The sequence below is a fragment of the Armigeres subalbatus genome, chromosome 1, assembly GCF_024139115.2.
Source record: "Armigeres subalbatus isolate Guangzhou_Male chromosome 1, GZ_Asu_2, whole genome shotgun sequence".
NCBI lineage: Eukaryota > Metazoa > Arthropoda > Insecta > Diptera > Culicidae > Armigeres > Armigeres subalbatus.
Genome location: NC_085139.1, coordinates 131287885 through 131307080, shown reverse-complemented (window position 1 = coordinate 131307080; position 19196 = coordinate 131287885). Strand labels below are relative to the sequence as shown.

The 19196-nt window shown below is 38.6% G+C and overlaps 1 protein-coding gene and 1 long non-coding RNA gene across 3 annotated transcripts in view; both read left to right on the top strand.

Moving 5' to 3' along the window:
• The window catches only part of LOC134205129 (ABC transporter G family member 23), a 323526-nt gene that overhangs the window by 10228 nt on the left and 294102 nt on the right, over nucleotides 1-19196 (top strand). The window lies entirely within an intron of this gene.
• Nucleotides 6866-7927, top strand: LOC134206397 (uncharacterized). Its single transcript, XR_009978278.1, has 3 exons — nucleotides 6866-7060; nucleotides 7509-7616; nucleotides 7683-7927. It is a non-coding gene; the product is annotated as an uncharacterized LOC134206397 (long non-coding RNA).

The window sequence follows — 19196 nt, the reverse complement described above, 5'->3', positions numbered from 1 at the left end:
ATTATCAGACTGTCTCATGATCTTTGCATTTCTACAACTATTCAACCGTACTTAAATCAATTTAGAAACATGAGTAGCAGTATGATCTGCAACAGTTGAAGCAGATGAATCTTGAGTTGTTTATCCGACTATTTCCATGGTTGTATCAACCAACCGTGGGCATTGCTGTTTCGAATTTCAATGTTTTTGTCAAAACGCTCCCTGGCTTAGAGGTTTAAAAACAGGTCCATGGTCCAGCATATTCGGGTTGAAAATTGTCTCAACAACCCTGGGCATAAAGGTGTCATCGTGTCAGACCAATGATATACGAATGCAAAAATGGTAACTTGGCTTAGAAACCTCGCAGTTAAACCAACACTTATCTGCCAGGTGGTAATAATGGATAATGATTTCCGGCTGTACTTAGGAATAAAACGGTTGTGTTTGGTTGAAGTTAGGAAGTTTAGGATCCGATTTTTAATTTTGAATAATTAAGCAAAACAGGAGTAAATCATACGGTTGATTAATATTTTGCATTATGAATAGTTGGATAGTTGGAAGACTTTTTGTTTTTTTTTATTGCTATGTGGTTTTTACTCATACAGAACAAAGTGGTTAGCTTATAATGTGCAAAAATTAAGTTATAAGGCTGGAATACTGCAATGGGGAGATACGAGTTGCTGCTCGAGTAGATCTTCTTCCTATTTAGTTTATTAGTGAATAATATACAAAGAGATAATAAACATTAATAGTAATTACCGTTTAGTTTATTTTATGGGCTGCGTGGATAGTGGATAGCTATAGCCGTCATTATCACTTTGACGAATAACTAGAGGCTATAAACGTCACGTGTTTGAAATGGATGATAGCAACTCACGCTTGTTAAACGGAGCTGAGAGACGAATGGAATAACTGCTTTGAGGAGTAGACATTTTTTATCAGTACCACGTAGAGCATCTATAATGAATTTTTGTTTGTGATAAGTACATATTTTTGAGAAAATTCAATTTAGAATCTCTGATAGTTAATCATATTTGCTATTCGAAGAATTTATTTTAGCCATTCCGATCACACTGCAAATATAAGCAAAATAGACAAATTGGTGAAATTTGACAACATTTTGTAGTGGCCCAACACAACCCAACAAGTGTTTGATTCTACGACTTTAGTACGCTAGACAGGTGTTTTTTTACTAAGCTACGAAGGACGTCCTCCGCAGCAGAGCGGATACTGTTGAGGTCAAATTCCCAACCAAGTGAGAAGTTTGAAATGAGAAGCGAGGGGTGAGAAATGAGAGTAAATATACATGAAGTGAGAAGCGAAATTTCTGTTGAGATCAAATTCCCAACCAAGTGAGAAGTAAGAAATGATAAGCAAGAGGTAAGAAATGAGAGTAAATATACATGAAGTGAGAAGCGAAACCTGGGAGCTGGAGTAGGCCTTGACCAGACAGGACGGTTTGTTTTTCGCCTCTGTCATTGTGTTCCCTCAAATTCGAAGTTTTAAAAATTTCAATATTCGGCGAAGTTCAAGGAAGTACATTAAGCCAGTCTCCTCATATGGTGATGATACCAACTCACGGACCTATCTGGAGCACTCATTCCTTCTTATCCGGCTTGACTCCGCCCTCCAGCGTTAACCTTGGATCTTTTCGACGAAACAAGCACTAGCTACAATGAACCAGCTCTATCGATGCCATCTGCAGCAATGGAGAAGATACCATTTCGTTCACCTTTAATAGAGGAAACGATTGCAGCAATTGCAACTGCAAACGACGGAAAACAAGGAACGAAAACGAAGGCCTCAAGCAGTCTCTAATCAAGCTGGCCAAGGCGATCACTGCTGCAACTAGGTATTCTCACCGCTGCTTAGCTGGAACATGCAGAAAGAGATGCACGAAGACTAAAGAATATATATGAAAGCGTGAAAATTTTGTGGGAGTGCAAATCTTAGCTTCTCCCGAATGTCAAGTTTGCCGTGTCGTTGTTGTACAGCGGAGTTTTCTAAGTATCACGTTATTTTTAATGTTATTTTTTGTACCATTTTTCCACAAAATGTTTGGATTTTTCTCCTCCTTCTCCTATTGAAAATTTTCATTCGATTTGCTATAATCTATTAAACGTTTACGGATCTAACCATATCTTGAAATGTAACCGAATTTATACATTTCCCTGATAAGTTGAATTTAAAAAAATCATTGTTCCATTAATGGCTTACGACACTTACGTCCACTTCGTATGATTTTATTGCTGCAAACACTAGTAGAGCTTTTGTATCGTGGATGAAAACCAATTTGAATTTTCCATATGTTGACAACATTTTTAAGTTATTTGATCCACATTACTACGTAACGTACTGATAAGTCTGAAACTTACTACAATTATTTTTAATAGAAGCATCAACAAAAATGGGCCTTGAAAAGGCTGGCTTAGCAAAATCGTTAGCGGTAATTTTAGGAAAACATCATTTTAAAAGCACGAATAACGTACACACTATAACATGCTTTCTTGTGTTTATTCAAAAACACATTATTGATTGAATTAACTATGAGTATATTTTAATATCCTTATTGTATATCTTTAAAGAAAAGTTCACTACATTTATTAAATTCCTAATGTTCGTTATGAAAATTATATCACATCGTGTAGAGTCCACTCAATTACGCTCGATTCATAGTTGTAAGAAGCATACTACAGGGTGTCCATTCAAAATCAATTTTTAGATTCCAGGTTTTTCCCCAGTTAGAGGAACCGATACTAAAATATCATATTAGCGGATCTAAACAGAAAATCAGCTATTTTTTATGTTTGTTTTATTAGAGTGAGCGCTAGAAGGCTCTTAGACCCATTTAGTATGAATCAATCTCAGTTTTGTCACATGCGTAATAAAATAAAATAGGATCCACAATCATTTCTTTCGGATTCTAATTCTAGAACAGAGAATCATCAAATATGAGCCAACCCAGGGCTACAAAGTCTTTTTAATAAGGACAATCAATCAATTAATTCAAGAAATTTCTATAAAACTTTTGATAGAACAGAAAAAGTAGAAGCACGGTTTCTTCCTGCCGTGACTTAGATTTTCCTTTCAATTCCTCAAAACAGGATAAATCTCAAATAATCTTCTAAAAATAACTATAGAAATCATCTGAAATTATTTATCATAATTTGAAACTTTTGAATCAATAAATTCCATAAAAAACTCTTGAGAATGCCTAGCTCTTCGAGTTCCTCGAGAATGTTCCTTGCTAATTTCTAGTAACTGGTTCAGGCCCAGGATAAAGATCTTTCAATTTTTGGTGTGATTCACTTGTGTATAAGTATTGAATTGAGCTATGAGTAGAGCGTACAATTGACGACAAACAACTCAAAGGAAATAAAATAGTTCTTAGAGCAATATGATCCACTTTATCAAATCAATAAACATCGACATGATTAACAAATAATACTTAGCTTAAAAACGATCAAAACTTAAATCTTGGTTGAATTGAAAAAAAAGTTCATGTTTTTAATGAATCCACCAACACAATGAATTGCCCGTCAAAATTTTGTTTGACCTTTTAGGAGAACTCAGGAGGACTGTTCGTATCTTCTTTTTAGCTTTTACTTTTATTTTATGTTCAATTTGAAAAATAAGGGATAGCATTATAATTTTGAAACTTTCATAAATGCAATGCGGAAATCGATCAAAGAGAATAGATTTAAAATACATATAACTACTATATCTAGTGAATGGTAATAAGTCAGTAGCAGCTTAAAAACCATGAAATACTCACTAACAATCAATAACACTCATGTTATTATGTTGTAATGTTTGATACTGCCTCCCTACTTTTGAACAAATATTTTCAGAATTCAAGAATTCTATTTCAAATTCAATTTTTCAATACCATGGACGCAGTTGATCCTATTTGAAGGAAGCAGCATGACTGTATCAGCTACCAGAACTTCCACAGCTGCTAACCCAGTGTGAACAGACGCAGCCTCCTAATCGGCCATAGTTGGGCATTGTGATCAAGTTTCCAATGGAAGCAAAGGAGGACAAACTAAGTTGGTGAGCATGTTCCAGTTCTTTCTCTTAGTGCTTCAGAATACTATGTTCATGACATTGTACACTAAATACGCACAGGGCATCGTTTGCTGCTATTGCCGCGGATATTGTGGGAGTCCCAGGTATCCGGTTCACGCTTTGGTTTGCAACGGTGGCTCTTCTCGACCTTCTACTCCCTGAGTAGTTAGTACGAATAAGGGCGTCCTTGTGAAGTTTTGCTGTACCTGTTATGAATAACTAGTACATCCCATTCCCCACACTCCCTGAAGAAACATTTCTTGCTTCAGAAGTGAATCCTTTTTGTGGTACTAGTATTCGTAACAAAAAGGGCACCATTACGGAGCATGAGATTTGATCAAATTATTCGTAGTACTACTTATTTACCACCCCCAGCTGGGTGAGGGATAGAGGATGACGCACACACACACACATGAAGTGAGAAGCGAAACCTTAGAAGTGGATGGTGTGAAACGAGTGGTGAAAAAAACAGATAGAAGGAAAAAGGTACAAGAAGAAAGAAGTGAGAAAAAAGAAGGAAGCAGGATGGAGAAAAAAAGAAGGAATAAGGGAAAAAGAATGAGGAAGGAAAAAAAAAGAACAAAGAAGGAAAAAGGTAGAATTCCTCACTCACCTTACTTACTCTTACATTTCTCACTTCATATTTCTAATTTCTCTCACTTCTCACTTCTTCCACATGGATTTTTTCTATTCACTTCTCTCATCTTATTTATCATATATAACTTCCTACTTCTAACTTTTCGCTTCTTAGATCTCACTTCTTATTTCTCACACTTTATTTTTCACTTTCGGTTTTTCGCTTCCTGTTATCTCATTCCTCACTTCTCACTTCATACTTTGCAATTCTCATTACTTACTTCTCATTCCCTACATTTCATTACTCGCAATTTGAGGATTTTATGTATTACTCGGTCAAAAGATCAGTTTGACTGAACGGCGTTCGGATAAATGGGCTGACACCCACAATAGATATACAGTTAACTGAGATTGCCCATATTAGAATATAAAGTTCACTTTCGGTTGAAAATTTTGGAAAATGCTTTAAAACACACTACATAGTAGACCTGTGCGCCGCCGTGCCACGCCACCGGTTTTGCTGTATACAAATATGGGGAAAATCTATTAAAATAAAAATGAGTTTGGGTGTCCTTCCTGACGATTTAACTCACGAACGGGTTGACCGATTTGCAAGATTTTCTCACTAATCGATTCGTTTTGAAATCCGCAAGGTTTGTACATACGGAAAGGTGTTGAATTTAACGAGGAAAGGTAAAAAATCATAAGAATACAATTTTTGTTCAGCTTTTGAGAAAAACAAAACAAACGCACCGACATTGATCTAGAGTGCGGTGCTGCAAATAAGTTCATTGTGGCATTTGCAACACCCGGGCAAAGCTGGGTTTCTTTCGCTAGTATAAAATAATTTTATCTAAGGCTGCCTCTGATTTCCCGAATTTCACTCAAATTAAATTTAACAAAATTACTTTTGACGACATATAACTGTTTTTGGCAGCACCTGCGATGACCGGGTATTTTTTTTTCGGACTATCACTTTAAGTTTAATTTGATTTTAAATCAGTAAATGAGACGCTATTAATTTAGTTTGGAAACTCTGAAAGATTTTTTAAATTTCTTATAAACATTCTTCAACTCCTAGAATTTCTCTTGAAATTCCTTTAGACATTATTTTTGTGGTTCCATTGAAAACATCTTCTAAAAACCCATCGAGATTTTTTTCTGGGAATCTATAGGATTGTAACCTTTTCAAGGTTTACAACACACAATCCACAGGATTGATGTTAATGTTGCTTAATAAAATAAACATTGTCGTTAAATGTAAATTTATTGCCAGAAGATGTTTAGTATTATATAAATTTATCCAAAAGATGTTTGATCACGAACCGGTAATTTCATGACTAACTTGTCATTCAGCAATACAGTGGTTGTTAAACAATTGGAACAATAGACATAACTTAAAAATTAACTGAATATTGATTAATTTGAAGACAAATCGAATCCCTTTTCTAGTGCTACATTTCTTGCATGCATCCTTCTTGTGAATTGTGTTGTTTTTTTAAAGACCAGGCTAGAACGGTGAGTAATCCCTAGTGCACAGTGCCGACCCTGAGATATGCTAGTTTGGGATGTTTGGACGTCCGCTGCCCAGATGTGTGGACGTCACCGGAGGTTACAGGATTTATAAAAACATTCTTGAAGCGGTTTCCGCGTAAACTCTTGGAGGAATTCGAGTAAGAGGAGCAGGAGAAATTGTAAAAGAATTTTCAAAAACACCTAAATAAAGCTTAAAAAAAATGTCCAGGGGTGAAATTTGGGAAATTACTAAAGAATTTCAAAACGATTATTGAGGGGGCTTCTTGGAGGAATGTTTTGGGAAATGCCTGGAGGGATAGCAGGGGGCTATTTATGAAGGAACTTATGGGTTATCAGAATTTTCTGGAGGAATTAGCAATTGAATTTCCATAAGCATTCCAAGAAAAATAAAAAAAAAATATTTCTAGAAAAATTTCCGGGAGTGGGGTTGAGTTGGTTTAGAAATTTCATATGAGATACGAAAGAAGTTCAGTGGAAGTTTCCGAAGAGTTCTCGAGGTAATTTATGAAGAGTTCTTGAAGGAATTTTCGAAGTAACTTAAGGGAAAATTTCAGAAGAAATTTCTTGAGAAAAATCATTCTAAGGGACCATCAATAAAAATCTAAATAATACGCAGGTAGGTTTCTGTACACTCAAACTAAACTACTGATAAATTTTATGTGCACAAAGTACATAGATTGCAGGATTAACGAAGAATCTTCATTTCATGTGCGTGTTATGAAAAATATGCGCGGGTGATAAAGTTTATAAGTGGTATTTTTAAACTGCATTATGCATAAAATAAATTCGATGTGTAACGACATTCGCACCATCGCGCGATTTTCAACCGATCTTCAGGATCTCCAGGCGAAACAAACAACAGTAGAATAATCTCCGGCAAAATCAATTCCCATTATAAAAGGTAAGTAACTATAAGGCATTTTATGAGACAGATCGAAACAGCTGTTTTTCTCGTGTTTATCTACTTTGACAATTAGTGAGAGCCCGTTTGTTTGGTAATTTCGCGCCGAATATTCCGATGGGTCCCAGCATCAATTCTGCCTGTTTTACTTTTCGTCTACCAGGGTTTTAGAACATAGTTTTTCATATGATTCTTAAAATGTATCGTTAGATAATTCATATAATTGCATTCTAAGCATGAAATGCTGAAGAAAGCACGAATGAAAAGTAAAACGTTACAAACATTATTTTGTGTTCGGACCTAACGGAATGTTCACGCAGAATCATACCAAAACAAAACATTAGAAGTAAATAAACGGGCCACCGCGAAGCGTCTTATAAAATGCCTTATTGCAACCAATTTTATCGTGAATTTATTATATTTCTGCATTTTACATGTTGTTTTGCAGATTAAATTGTGGATCGCACCAATGACGGGAAGACGACTAAGTTGGAGGTCATTCGGCTGGACCAAAGCTTTCGACCGGATATTTAACAGCTGCTGTGTAGCATCCGAGGTAGCACCGTAGCAACAGTTGAAGCAGATTCCATTTAGTTCGGTCTAGAATTTCGTTTGATTTCAGGAAACATCTTGGATGAATTTCTACCCATAGTCCGGAATCAACACGGTTCCCTCAACGGTTGCACAGAGTGTAATACTCAACGAAAGACGTGTTCATGGGAGACGTAGAGTCTATTTTCTTTATATAAAAAACGGAAGCCACAATACGCAGTGATGGCGATAAAACTAGTTATTATACGATCAATAAAATGATAAATTAACCCAATATCTTTTAGAACATGATTCATTTGATTGTTTACTTCCAAATTTACAATCGTTCCGACGGAAAAGCAGTTTTGTTACCATTATTTTAAATATTTTTATTAATGTAATCCATTTGCGTGAAAAAATACACATTATTAGCTTCTCCATGTGAATCAATAACATTGCACATAACATTAATTATGATTGAATCGACTATAATACATAAGCATTGCACATAGTTTTCATGCGTGAAAGTAACTGATCATTTTCTAAGTGCAGGGCATATATTAGCAATATGCGGTTTTCTTTGAGTGTAGGAATTCACGGGTAAATTTCGTAATATCTTCAATGGAATTTCTGGACTCCAGGGAAATTTTAAAATTGATTGGGGGACATCCGGACGAACTCCCTGAGGAGTTTCGAAAATAATTCCTGAAGAAACTTCCGAAGAAATTACTTAAGAAACTTTCTGAGAAATTTTGATGAAACTTATGTAGGATTTCTGGGAAGAATTCTTGAAGGATCTTCCCAAGGAATTCCTGGAAAAGTTGGATGATTTCCTGGAAGAACATCGTAACAAATTTCTGGTATAACCTTCGGGAAAATTTCTGGAAAAACATCCAGCGGAATTCCTGGAGCAACTTCATAAGGAAATGATGGAGGAATTTCTGAACGCATTTCTGGAGGAATATCACGAGAGATTCTATCAGGAACTTCCGGAAGAATACCTTAAGAAACTTCAAGACGAACTCAACTTCCGGAGCAATTCCTGGCTTAACTTCCGGAGAGCTTCCCAACTAATTCCTGGAGGAACTTTCAAAGTGATTCCTGGAAGAACTTCCAGAGGAATTCCTGAATAAACTTCCAAAAATATCCGGAGAACTTTCCAGAGGAATTTTTTGAAGCACTTCCCAACGACCTAGTGTATGAACTTCCTGAGGAATTTGTTGAGGATGTGACGAAGAAATTCCGGAAAATTAGTAAATTGTAAATTGTTTTGAAAATTAGTAATTAGTTCTATTTAATGCCAAGATGCTCTGGACAAAATTTCATCCAAATTGGTCAACGTTTGGGCGGTGCTAAACTTGTTGGAAGTATATATAGAAAAATGTATGCAGAAACATCGGAAAAACAGTGATTTGCAGTTAAATTTATACATTTATACAGCATTTATACAGCAACCGTATTATACATTTAGGTTATCGTTTAATTCTTCAGCCGTACCAATTTTAGTGCCTTTCACTGTTTTCATCGAAATATTTTTCCAGTAAAGCTGTGCTGATTTCGCACCTACGATTTCTATAAAAGCACGAGTGATTGTCACGTTAGATTTTTTGTTTTAGTTATTCGTTTCCCTGCCTGCCGGTAATTCCTCTCAAATGTCTTACACTTATTGCTATCTTCCAAGAATATGTTTGCCTAGCCGTTCTAAAATTCCTCTATTTTATTTTCTGTTGTATTCCCTAATTTTAAATGAACCGTCCTTCAAGCTAACGTTGATTTATAAGAATCAAATTACAGTAGCAAATTAAAGGTTTTGGCTCCGTAACGCTCAACGGCACGTGACTTTGAGTAATGGAGGGGCATCAGCAATTTTGGCATCATCGGTTAATTGATAAGCGTCAGCAATAAGAACCTGGGTCCTGCGGGTAAAACCGCTTTTTTGTACTCAACCGAGTACAGGAATATTTTCAAATCAATCCCATGAGAAATACTATTTTGCAGTTACTCAGCTATCAAACATTTCTCGCTCTTCGAATTTCTCTCTTCGTATTACTTGAGGGAGCACAAAAGCGCAAGACTCTGGCTTTATATAGTTTGCTTACATTTCCACTTCAATCAGGTGTTGGACCGTCTGAACAACAAGTGGTTTTTATTGCTTCTCTACGAATTTACCGCTTTTTGTAGCAAAACATACAAAACTGAAACTTAATTTATTTTAATTTTATTACCAAATAATAACACTACTTGTCGATATAAGATCTGGAACAACGTAACCATAATCTTTAATGTTTGGCTCCGACACAAAAAGCTATTCAGTCTAGGGAAATTCCTTATACCATTTGGCCGAACAGAACATTAGGCCGAACAGACCGAAAGGGTTATTTGACCGAAAGGGTAGTTTAGCCGAAAGGGTCGTTTGGCCGAAATGGTCATTTGGCCAAAAGGATCATTTGGCCGAAAAGGTCTTTTGGCCGAAAGGATCATTTGGCCGAAAGGGTCATTTTGCCGAATAAGTCATTTAAAAAGTGAGAAATGAGGAGTGAGAAGTGAGACGTCTCACTTCTCACTCCTAATTTCTCACTTCGCGCTGTAAAAAGTGAGAAGCGCGAAGTGAGTAGCAAACGTCTCACTACCCACTTCGCACAACTCACTTTTCACAGTGAGAAGTGATAAATGAGGAGTGAGACGTCTTACTTCTCTTCTCACTCTACATTTTTCTCTTCTCACTGTAAAAAGTGAGAAGCGTGAAGTGAGTAGTGAGACGGCTCAGTAGTCACTTCACGCTTCTCATTTTTCATAGTGAGAAATGAAGAGTGAGAAGTGAGACGTCTCACTATTCACTTCGCGCTTCTTACTTTTTACAGCAAGAAGTGAGAAATTAGGAATGAGAAGTGAGACGTCTCACTTCTCACTCCTAACTTTTCACTCCTCATTTCTCACTTCTCACTGCGAAAAGTGAGCAGTGCGAAGTGGGTAGTGAGACGTCTCACTTTTCAAATGATCTATTCGGCCAAATGTCCTGTTCGGCCAAATGACCCTTTCGGCCAAATGACCCTTTCTGTCAAATGATATTTAAGGATTTTTTTTCAGAATTCCTTCAGCAATTAAATCAGGAATTCCTAAATAACATTCTTCTGGATTTTTGTGAGTTTTCTTCAGGAATTCCTCCGGAAATTCCTTAAAAAATTCTTTCGGACACTCCTCCGAAAATTTCTTCAGCAATTCTTCCAGAAATTCCTTAAAACCTCCGAAAATTCTTTTAAAATTCCTCGTAGAAAATATATTCAGAAATTCTTTTGAGGACTCTTTCGGGAATCTGTTCAGAAATTAATTTAAAAAGTGCTTCGGAAATTCCTTTAACAATGCATTGGGAAATTTTATTGAAAATTCCTCTGGAAACTCGTCCGAAAATTGTTTCCAGGATTTCCATCGGAAACTTTTCCATGCTTTAATAAATTTCCGAAATAATTCTTACATGCAAGTACACTCTTAGTAGGATCGGCTCACTGCCTGGCATCTCACGTGATTCCAGCCGCAGTTTGATTGGAGAACTTCAGGCCACTCCTTATATCGTCTCAGCCAGCAAGCCACCAAACTACGATACACCGCCTCTGCCAGTTACGCCTACCAGCGCTCGGCATTCTTCAAACCACATGATATCTGTGAACTACCAGAATGTGAGAGGGTTGCGCACAAAAATTAGTCAACTTCGTTTGGCGTTATTCAGTTTCAGTTGTGACAATGACGTACTCGTTTTCACGGAAACGTGGCTACGAGCAAATATCAAAAGTAGAAGTGATAACAACGATTAAACCAGTCATCATTCACGAGGTGGTGACGTTTTGGTCGCAGTCAAAAATTTATTGGAAAGTGTATCTGCCAACTTGATTGAACTGGAGAAAATCTCAGTCCACATCAAGTCGAAGCCTCGTTCGCTTTTCGTAATTGCTTTGTATCTTCCGCCAACTTCTAGTATGCAGTTATACGTTGCTCATGCAAATGCGGTACGATCCATAGCAGATAATTCCTCTGAGTCTGATATAGTTCCATTGATTGACGACTTTCGATGAATTTCGATGTCGATATCAACGGGTACGTCCCTTCCAACATTTCCACTGACACCAAGCTTTACTTCACGCAAACAATGATCACCAATGACTTGAGACAAATTAAGCATGTTGTAAACATAAATGGAAGACTTCTCGATCTGATATGCACCACTCTCCCTGAGATCGTTGATACAATTGAGCCAACTTCTCCGCTACTGCCTAATTGAATTGAATTATCTTTTATTTGCGAGATTTTCGGCCCTAGACCGGTTCATCTCGCGGTACTGCCTAATGATATTCACCATAAACCAATTATTGTACTTCGTAACTTTATGACTATATGGCTATTCGGCATGCGACTGCTATCTGATTAATTCTATTTTTGACGACATCGATTTAATACCATTTCTGCGGTCTGATACAGAGGACGAAATGTTATAAACCCTCTATAAATTTCTCTTTAAGGTGATTATACAATCAGTTCCGTGGTGAATTATAAATTCACCACAGTTTATCCACCCCAGCTTCTATAGGTAAAATACGACCTGATATTTTTCATACAGTGCTGTAACTGAAGTCGATTGTATAGCATAAGTAAGCAAATGATTCTACGATTACATCACCACTATGTGCGTTATGGTTCTCTCAATCCGTGCTCTTGAAAATCGACTGGAAAAAGCACGTGATTTCCAAGATGGCCGATTTGTGGCTTTGTTGTATAACCAAACCACCTTAAAGTAATCAACACACACGTTCCTAGGAAGAAGCGTGCTCCAAAGTCTGATTTTAATTAACCTTGGTGGTTAGTTAACCTGAGCAAACTAACCTTCGAAACAATCTACGCAAGCTGCGTAGCCGATACTTCGTAACAAATAACGTGACAGGGAGAGACTTCGTGATTTCGAGCTGTAATATAAAGCAATTATTTCTGCTGCCCACGAAAACTATGTGCACAACGTTCAAGCTTCTGTCGAGGAGAATAATCTTGACACATCTAAAGGTCCAGAGACAGACCATCTTCCTCACGCATTTTTTTTATAGAATTGCGGTGCTACCTTGGCGACCCTAATTGCTGCAGGGTTCAACCGCTCGTCCAAGACAGAGTGTTTCCATTTGCTTGGAAAATCACGTCCGTAATCTTCTTCTTCTTCTTATTGGCATTACATCCCTACACTGGGACAGAGCCGCCTCGCAGCTTAGTGTTCATCAAGCACTTCCACAGTTATTAACTGCGAGGTTTCTAAGCCAGGTTACCATTTTTGCATTCGTATATCATGAGGCTAGCACGATGATACTTTTATGCCCAGGGAAGTCGAGGCAATTTCCAATCCGAAAATGGCTTAGACCGGCACCGGGAATCGAACCCAGCCACCCTCAGCATGCTCTTGCTTTGTAGCCGCGTGTCTTACCCACGGCCCCACGTCCGTAATACCGATCCATAAATCTGGAAGCCGAAGTTGCGTCACCAACTATCGAGGAATATTCATCCTCTGCTGTTTAAGCAAGATTTTCGAAAAGCTGATCCAAGCACGATTGTATAGAGCCGCTGCATCGATTATCTCGAGCTGCCAGCATGGCTTCATGAAAAACCGCTCCATCAAAAGTTTCGTGCGAAATGGACTTTATTTTCGGCCAATTTCCTTATCTCGGCTCTGGTGTTGGATGCTTTTTCGGCCCATGAATGTTGGTGCATTAGTATTCACTGTAAATCGTATAAGCTGTAAGGTAGGCAATAATCGTCAGCCGAATTTTGATAAAGAGTGTTCTAATATTGTTCAAAAAAGTTTTGGTTAATTGTGTCACTATACTAATGAAAATTGTGAATTTAAGATGAATTCTAAAATAGTGTGATTGTTATCCGGCCATCTAATGTGCGAAAATAGGTAAGTCCATTCCAAAAACTACTCTATTGGACAAAAGAAAAATCTCTTGCACTGCCTGCCTACTTAAGTGGTTGCTAACAAACCGAGCCCAACAAATTTTCACGCAAATTTATTACGTTTATCAATTGAAAAAGTGAATGAATCTTAATGCGTATTAACGTCGACTTGAAACACTTTTTCAAGGAAGCATTGATAAATATCTCTCTACAAAACGATGTATTATTGTTGAATTATTGATTAATTTGCATGATGAGCCAACGTTGCATCCCGTTCTTCAGAAGTTTATCGGAAAATTGTTATTCAGGAAAATCATCGAAATTTTCACGGAAAATTTTTTGGAGTTCCAACAAGTAGGAACTTGTGCTGAAAATTCTTCGGACCTCTGCAAATTTGATCTGGTGTTGACAATAATAGATCGGCGGCTTGATAGTTTTTAAACATCGGCGGCGGTGATTTTGGAGAAGTTCGGAGATATTTTCTAGATAAAGTTACAAAGAAATTCCCGGAAGAATTTAAAAAAAATCCTAATAAAATGCTGAAGATGTTATGAAAGAATTCCTTCGGAAACTCCTGCAAGAATCCCTTCGGAAGTTTCTCCAGGGTTTATCATAACTGGCGGGAAATCAATTAGTTTTGGCGTATATACCTAAATTACACAAATGGTCCTCGACAACGATCCGACGGGCACAAGAAGGCGAGGTACGCAGCGGGCAAGGTGGATCGATCCGGTGGAAGATGACTTGCGGACCCTCCGCTGACTGCGTGGTTTGGTTGGCGACGTGTAGCCATGGACCGAGCAGAATGGAGAAGACTCTTATATACCGCACAGGCCACTTCGACCTTAGTCTGAATCAATAAATAATACCTAAATTACAGGGAAATACTCAATTTGGTGGGTAACGTGCCCCAGCTTAACTCCGCCAGTGTGAATAGTGTAATATGATTGATCCCACGCAAGTGTTCATTCAATGAGACTGATTTACATTTTTCTCATTTAATGTTTCTTATCTAAAACATCCTCACTGTCCACTCTGATTCACAACCTGAATGTTAGCCACTAGTCTCCCACTGCGAGATTAAAGTCATGTTATTATAATAGACTATTAATATGCAACAATTTTGAGTATCCATGTGTTGCAATGTGGTGTTGCCATAATATCTGCCAATTTCGCTCGCCAATTTTTGTGAGATTTTCTAAAATAAAACGTGTTTGGATTGAATTTCGTTAAAGGTGTATCATCAGCCGATAAACTTCACTGTTGCCACCTGTGAAACCAGTTTAACCGGCCTTCCTTATTTGACACCAGAAATATTTAACTCCCATCTCAAGCGCGCCGACACACTATCTGCAAAAGCATCACTTTTCTTTGGGACAGCGTCCTCTTGATTCTGAAAATGATGACACATTTTGGAACATTTCGTGACGTAACTTACCTAACGAGTTCTATTTGAGTTTGCCATCGTTGGTGACGTCCAGCTCTAAATGGAATACACATTTCAAGGGCTTATTGCCATGCGTATCGTCTGTTTGAGTTTGGAGTTAGCGTAAATACTGAAAGCGCATGGGAATCTGACGGATGTTGACATCGGATTGGACATTGGTATGGTTTATTTTTTTGCTTGTCGCACGACATGTTTGCGAATTTGAAATCGCTGCTATTTGTTGATATTTTTGCGAAGCGAAATATATGGACGAATATGATGTTATATAATCTTAATTAATATACTTTGGCTTAAGAAAATATTTTTATTGTTGCATTATTCAAACATAATTGCTAAAACGATGAAGTCGAATCTGAACTAAGCATTCACTCTGAACACTTGATATAGCGTTTCTAGTCAAACCGAATCTAACATGGCATTGGATCTAGCTAATACACGGTCAATGCCAGGGCAAACATTAATAGAGCATACAAAAACCGGCAATTTCAATGCCGTTCGAATGGATTTCGATTTGAGGAATAAGAACCGCTTCATTAGCAGCTTTGTGCGTATACATCCAGTGGATAATTATGTACAAATATGAAGATTTTTTGATAGCTTTACGAATAAATAATTGCTTTGTGGTTAATTTGTTCTGTATTCTAGTTATTGATTTTAACATCAGCTTAGACTGACTGTGTGTGCCACTAGCTGATGTTCGGTTCGAAAAATCGGTGACTTCAACAATTATCTTATTTTAGGATCAATTATGGATCAACTGGAGTTAAGAAGAGAAGTCATTTGGAGGAAAGCAATGCTCCTCTGGGCACCGATATATCCTCTGTTTCTCCCATAACAGCTAGGTACTGGAAGGTAGTTTCTTGTAAATGGGAAATAGTGAAAATAACAAAAAGACAGTTGGTAGCTCACTTCTAATGACATTTTTGAACGCTTTACATATTTCTGAAGTTGCTTGGCGATCAATCGAAGTTCTCATGCTGGCGATTAAAAAGCACACGAAGTTTACATGGGAGAACAAATGCACCCCTTGAACTTTTTTGATGATTTCATCAATATAAACAAGAATACCGAACCATTTCAACAAGATGCAAAAATTACAATACCAGCTACATTTCCTAATAATCTCCTATTCAAAACAATAAGGTTTTCATGGCTTTCTAACGCATTTAAAAACGTCCGAATGGTGGTGTAAAATGACTCAATTACCTGTAAAATAATGGTGAACGCATGGTTGTTTGTTCTTTCTTTATGGATTGAACTACAATCTTACGGGCGAGGTGAAAGAATCGCAAATCGTCAAATTTGAGTGTATATGAAGGAATTTTGCTCATTTTTTCCAACGAAGCACAATAATGAATAACTAATTATGAATTGTAATGGTAATATTCGTTCACAACAGATAGTATGAGTAAGGCCATTTTGCCCCGGGGGCGCGTTATGCACTGTTCCCTTACTGATGTGAATGCGTTTTGCATTCCTCGTACATTAAGTGTACCTAAAATAAACTGTTGCAGGATGCACATTGTTATAAGCAAATCGACTAAGCGAAATTATTGTTTTGATGTTATAAATTACGTTGCTTACAAAGACTATTTAGCAGAATACACATACAATTCTAGAAAAGATAATCGTCATTCAGGAATCAGCGCCATATCGGTGCTTCCCAATGTCTGAGGAATTTGCCTGCAATCGATGTGACAGTTAGTAGCGAACAAATCTTGCACTACCAGCTCATGCACTTTGATTGCAATTGTATCGCAGAGTGCAATCGAACAAAAGGCAGACTAGGTTAAAGTTATTAGAAGCACTAAGCACCGGTGTTGTCTCATTACGTAAATGGGTATGAATTGCGCCGTTCGGTTGCCGAGCAGGGTGCAAGGGTTGGGTGTAGATTCGCAAACCGGGAAAACCAGACGAGCTTTTCCATACATTCGATTATATTGCGTGACTAGCTATATGCTGATGGCAAACATCTTGATCGAGATCAACGGTCACGCACTTTATCAGCCGGATGGAAATCGCTTCTATGCAATATTATATATGAGTTTTACTGATTGTGCTTGGCAGAGACGTCCCTATTGCTTGAAAATGCATAACAGTTATTATTTACCGACGAATAATAACTTATTTGATGGACTATACAGGAGGTGGTTTAATTAAAAGTGACAAATGAAAGATAACGACACGTTATTATTTATTTATTCAGACTAAGGCCGAAGTGGCCTGTGCGGTATATAAGAGTCTTCTCCATTCGGCTCGGTCCATGACTACACGTCGCCAACCACGAAGTCTACGGAGGGTTCGCAAGTCATCTTCCACCATCCACCGTCTGCCATCTGTACCCACCATAGATGGTACGCAACACTTTCCTTTGGAAAACTCCAAGTGCGCGTTGGTCCTCCACGAGCATCGTCCAGGTCTCGTGCCTGTAGAGGACTACCGGTCTAATGAGCGTTTTGTAGATTGTCAGTTTGGTACGGCGGCGAACTCTATTCAATCGGAGCGTCTTGCGGAGTCCAAAGTATGTACGATTTCCAGCCAATATGCGTCTCCGAATTTCTCTGTTGGTATCATTTTCGGCAGTCACCAGTGAGCCCAAGTACACAAATTCTTCTACCACCTCGATTTCGTCTCCACCGATGCAAACTCGAGATGGGTGGCTCACATTGTCTTCCTTTTGAACCTCTTCCTATCATGTACTTCGTTTTCGACGTGTTGATGACTAGTCCGATCCGCTTAGCTTCCCTCTTCAGTCTGATGTAGGCTTCCTCCATCTTCTCAAAATTACGTGCCATAATATCTATGTCGTCGGCACTGCCCTGGTACTGCCCCACGAACTCCCTTGCAATTGGTGCTAGTCGACGGCATAAAATTTGGGAGAGTACCTTGTAGGCGGCGTTCAGCAATGTGATTGCGCGGTAGTTGCTACAATCCAGTTTCTCGCCCTTTTGGTAGATGGGACACACGATACCTTCCATCCACTCCTGCGGCAAAATTTCCTCCTCCCAAATCTTTATAATGATCCAGTGCATCGCTCTAGCCAGTGCCTCACCACCGTGTTGAAATAGCTCTCCTGGTAGTTGGTCAACCTCAGGGGCTTTGTTGTTTTTCAGCTGGCCAATTTCCTTCTGGATTTCCTGGAGATCCGAAGCCGGTAAAATTATGTCCTGCGCGCGTTCTCCCAGGTCCATCACCATACCGCCATCTTCGTCTGCCACATCGCCATTCAGGTGTTCTTCGTAGTGCTACCGTCACTTTTGGATCACCTCACGCTCGTTCGTAAGAAGGTTACCCTTTATGTCCTTACACATATCAGGCTGTGGCACGTGGTTCTTACGTGAACGGTTCAACTTCTCATAGAACTTTCGTGTGTTATTAACGCGGTACAGTTGCTCCGTCTCTTCATGGTTTCGATCTTCCTGCTGCCCCTTTTCCTCCGGAAAATCGAGTTTTGTCTGTTCCGCGCCCGTTTATATCGTGCCTCGTTCGCCTTCGCCCTCGGTGTTGCAGCAATCTCGCCCATGCTGCATTCTTCTCTTCCACTAACTGCTCACATTCGCCGTCATACCAGTCATTTATCTGATCCGGGGGCACAGTGCCAAGTGCAGTGGTTGTGGTGCTAATAATCACGGATCGAATATCTCTCCAGCTGTCTTCAAGATACGCTGCGCCTAGCTGCTCTTCCGTTGGGAGTGCCACTTCCTGCTTCTGCGCATAGTCTTGAACTAGTGTACCGTCTTGTAGCCGCCCAATGTTTAGCCGCGGCGTCCGACTTCGACCCGTGTTGTACACCGTCGAGAGTTTTGAGCGCAGGCATACTGCAACGAGGTAGTGGTCGGATTAAATATTCGCACTGCGGTAAGTGCGGACGTTCGTGATGTTGGAGAAGAATTTACCGTCGATTAGAACGTGGTCGATTTGGTTTTCCGTTTCGTGGTTAGATGATCTCAATGTGACCTTGTGGATATTTTTGCGGGGAAAGAAGGTGCTTCGGACTCCCATTCCGCGGGAGGCTGCGAAGTTTATGCATCGTTGGCCGTTGTCATTCGATACGGTGTGCAGACTATCCGATCCGATGACCGGTCTTTACATTTCCTCCCTTCCTACCTAGCTAACGACACGTATTTTCAACTTTTTTGTAAACTAGAGGATTATTCTGAAACGCAATTTAAACTAAACTAAGTTAAATTAAGCTAAGCCAAAACTAAGCTAACTAAAGGATTACCCTAAAAA